The sequence below is a fragment of the Arachis duranensis genome, chromosome 2 (assembly GCF_000817695.3).
Source record: "Arachis duranensis cultivar V14167 chromosome 2, aradu.V14167.gnm2.J7QH, whole genome shotgun sequence".
NCBI classification, from domain to species: Eukaryota; Viridiplantae; Streptophyta; class Magnoliopsida; order Fabales; family Fabaceae; genus Arachis; species Arachis duranensis.
The window spans coordinates 46220619-46225099 of NC_029773.3; positions in this window are offsets into that span (position 1 = coordinate 46220619).

A 4481-nucleotide genomic window follows, 5' to 3' on the forward strand; every position below is an offset into this window, starting at 1 on the left:
TTGCTTGGGCTGAGCATTAAAGCTTTCATGTGTAGAGACTTTTTCTGGAGTTAAATGCCAGCTTTCATGCCAGTTTGGGCGTTTAACTCCAATTTTTATGCCAGTTCCAGCGTTAAACGCTGGGAATTCTGAGGCTGATTTGCAACGCCGGTTTGGGCCATCAAATCGTGGGCAAAGTATGGACTATTATACATTGCTGGAAAGCCCAGGATGTCTACTTTCCAACGCCGTTAAGAGCGCGCCAATTGGGCTTCTGTAGCTCCAGAAAATTCACTTCGAGTGCAGGGAGGTCAGAATCCAACAGCATCTGCAGTCCTTTTCAGTCTCTGAATCAGATTTTTGCTCAGGACCCTCAATTTCAGTCAGAAAATACCTGAAATCACAGAAAAATACACAAACTCATAGTAAAGTCCAGAAAAGTGAATTTTAACTAAAAACTAATAAAAATACACTAAAAACTAACTAGATCATACTAAAAACATACTAAAAACAATGCCAAAAAGCGTATAAATTATCCGCTCATCAGGCAACTTAGAGCTCTTTGTGAATTGAAGAGTAAGGGAGAGTTGTGTAGTGGTTGGCAAAATGATGTTAGGCTTATTAAGGTTGAACTCTTAAGTCATAAGTACCATGGTTAGAGGAATGCTAAATTGTATAGATCTAGGAAGAGCAATTAGTTTAGGTTAGGAAGCATGTAGGATAGTTTCTAGAGAGAGAAGCTCCCTTTTCTCTATAGAATTAGGGTTTTAGGTTAATTGCATCTTAGATCTAGGGTTTAATTCTTACTTTCATCTACTTTTTCTTGTAATTTATTAATCTTTCATCCTAGCTTTTCTAGTTTTACATTTCATTTCCTTTATTTTGTTTCTTTTATGTTGATGAACTCTTGTTACTTTGATTTTCCTTTAATGCAATTTGACGTTTTATGTTTCTTTTATGTTCTTATGGTTAATTGCTTTATTTATTGTTGATTCTTTGCATTTGGTAGTTATAGATTTTTTTATTCTTTCCCTTTTACCATGCTTTCCTTTTATGCCTTCCAAGTGTTCGACAAAATACTTGGCTTAGGTTTAGAGTTAGTTTATGAGCATTCTTGGCTTGGAAAGAGAAGTTAGGCAATCTTGAGTCATTAATACCCAATTTATATTGGTGATCTAGAATTGTTAGTTAATATTGTTTCCAATGACTCTAATCTCTTGCTAATTCAATTAGTGAGTTGATTAGGAGTTTTGGATAGAGATTAACTAGTCTTATTTGACTTTCTCTCATGCGAAGATAACATTATACCTTCTTCCATTGTTGGAGATTACTAAATAGGATTAGCTCTTGTTAATTATTGTATCATGATTGATGACTAGGATAGAAAGTCTATATTCTCAATCCTTGCCATGAATGTCTCTCTTTATTACTTGCTTTATTTAGTTGCTTGCTTTATTTTTTTGCCCCCTTATTTGCAAACCACCCATTGGAGACCATCACCAATAATATGCATACTAGTGCACGAAATTGTGATCATCAACAATGGCGCCAATAAACTTGGTAGCGCTCTCAAACATGAATCACACTTAGTCACAACTCCACACAACTAACCAGCAAGTGCACTGGCTCGTCCAAGTAATACCTTACGTGAGTAAGGGTCAATCCCATAGAGATTATTGGTATGAAGCAAGCTATGGTCATCTTGTAAATCCCAGTCAGGCGAATTTAAATGGATTAAGAGATTATTGGTTTAAATAATGATAATAAAATAAATATAAAATAAAGATAAAGTTACTCATGTAATTCAATGGTGGAAATTTCAGATAGGTGTATGGAGGTGCTGTGTTCCTTCTGAATCTTTGCTTTTCTACTTCTTCCTTCTAATTTTTTATCACTCCTTTCTATGGCAAGCTGTATGTAGGGTATCACTGTTGTCAATGGCTACATCCCATCCTCTCAGTGAAAATGGTCCAAATGCTCTGTCACAGCACGACTAATCATCTGTCGGTTCTCAATCAGGTTGGAATAGAATCCTGTGATTCTTTTGCGTCTGTCACTAACGCCCAGCCTTCAGGAGTTTGAAGCTCGTCACAGTCATTCAATCCCGGAATCCTACTCGGAAAACCACAGACAAGGTTAGACTTTCCGGATTCCCATGAATGCCGCCATCAATTCTAGCTTATACCACGAAGATTCTGATTAAGCAATCCACGAGATATGCGCCCGGTCTAAGGTAGAACGGAAGTGGTTGTCAGTCACACGCGTTCATAGGTGAGAATGATGATGAGTGTCACGGATCATCACATTCATCAAATTGAAGTGCAACGAATATCTTAGAATAAGAAATAAGTCGAATTGAATAGAAAATAGTAGTAATTGCATTGAAACTCGAGGTACAGCAGAGCTCCACACCCTTAATCTATAGTGTGTAAAAACTCCACCGTTGAAAATACATAAGTGATGAAGGTCCAGGCATGGCCGAATGGCCAGGCCCCAAAACGTGATCACCGGATCAAAAATACAATCCAGGATTAAAATATAATAGTAAAAAGTCCTATCTATACTAAACTAGCTACTAGGGTTTACAGAAGTAAGTAATTGATGCATAAATCCACTTCCGGGGCCCACTTGGTGTGTGATTGGGCTGAGCCTGATCTATCCACAAACTGAGGCTTCTCTTGGAGTTGAACGCCAAGTTGTAACGTGTTTTGGGTGTTCAACTCTGGTTCGTGACGTTTTTCTGGCGTTTGACTCCAGAATGCAGCATGGAACTGGCGTTGAGCGCCATTTTATGTTGTCTAATCACGAATAAAGTATGGACTATTATATATTGGTGGAAAGCTTTGGATGTCTACTTTTTAACGCCGTTGAGAGAGCGCTATTTGAAGTTTTGTAGCTCCAAAAAATCCATTTCGAGTGCAGGGAGGTCAGATTCCAACAGCATCAGCAGTCCTTTTTCAGCCTCCTATCAGAGTTTTGCTCAGGTCTACCAATTTCAGCCAGAAAATACCTGAAATCACATAAAAACACACAAACTCATAGTAAAGTCCAGAAATGTGAACTTAGCATAAAAACTAATGAAAACATCCCTAAAAGTAACTAGATCATACTAAAAACTACCTAAATACAATGCCAAAAAGCGTATAAATTATCCGCTCATCACAACACCAAACTTAAATTGTTGCTTGTCCCCAAGCAACTGAAGATTAGTTAGGATAAAAAGAAGAGAATATACTATAAATCCCAAAATATCAATGAATATTAATTCTAATTAGATGAGCGGGACTTATAGCTTTTTGCTTCTGAACAGTTTTGGCATCTCAGTTTTTCCTTTGAAGTTTAGAATGATTGGCTTCTATAGGAACTTAGAATTTCGGATAGTGTTATTGATTCTCCTAGTTAAGTATGTTGATTCTTGAACACAGCTACTTTTATGAGTCTTGGCCGTGGCCCTAAGCATTTTGTTTTCCAGTATTACCACCAGATACATAAATGCCACAGACACATGATTGGGTGAACCTTTTCAGATTGTGACTCAGCTTTGCTAGAGTCCCCAGTTAGAGGTGTCCAGAGCTCTTAAGCACACTCTTTTTGCTTTGGATCACGACGTTAACCACTCAGTCTCAAGCTTTTCACTTGGAGCTGCATGCCACAAGCACATGGTTAGGGACAGCTTGATTTAGACGCTTAGGCCTGGATTTTATTTCCTTGGGCCCTCCTATCCATTGATGCTCAAAGCCTTGGATCCTTTTTACCCTTACCTTTTGGTTTTAAGGGCTATTGGCTTTTTCTGCTTGCTTTTTGTTTTTCTAAAAAATTTTTTTTGCCATTTTTTTCGCAAGCTTTTGCTATTCACTGCTTTTTCTTGCTTCAAGAATCAATTTTCATGATTTTTCAGATTGTCAATAACATTTCTCTTTGTTCATCATTCTTTCAAGAGCCAACAATTTTAACATTCATAAACAACAAGATCAAAAGTATGCACTGTTCAAGCATTCATTCAGAAAATAAAAAGTATTGTCACCACATCAATATAATTAAACTAAATTCAAGGACAATTTTTCAAAATTTATGTACTTCTTGTTCTTTTGAATTAAAAACATTTTTCATTTAAGAGAGGTGAAGGATTTATGGAATTTATTCATAGCTTTAAGACATAGTTACTACATACTAATGATCATGTAATGAAGACACAAATATATATGACATAATAAGCATAAAAACCGAAAAAAAATAGAAAAATAAGAACAAGGAATGAATCTACCTTAGTGGCGTCTTCTTCTTGAAGGACCAATGATGTCCTTAAGCTCTTCTATGTCCTTTCCATGCCTTTGTTGCTCCTCCCTTATTGCTCTTTGATCTTCTCTAATTTCATGGAGAATGATGGAGTGCTCTTGATGTTCCACCCTTAATTGATCCACATTGTAACTCAAATCTTCTAAGGAAGTGTTGAGTTGTTCCCAATAGTTGTTGGGAGGAAAGTGCATCCCTTGAGGCATCTC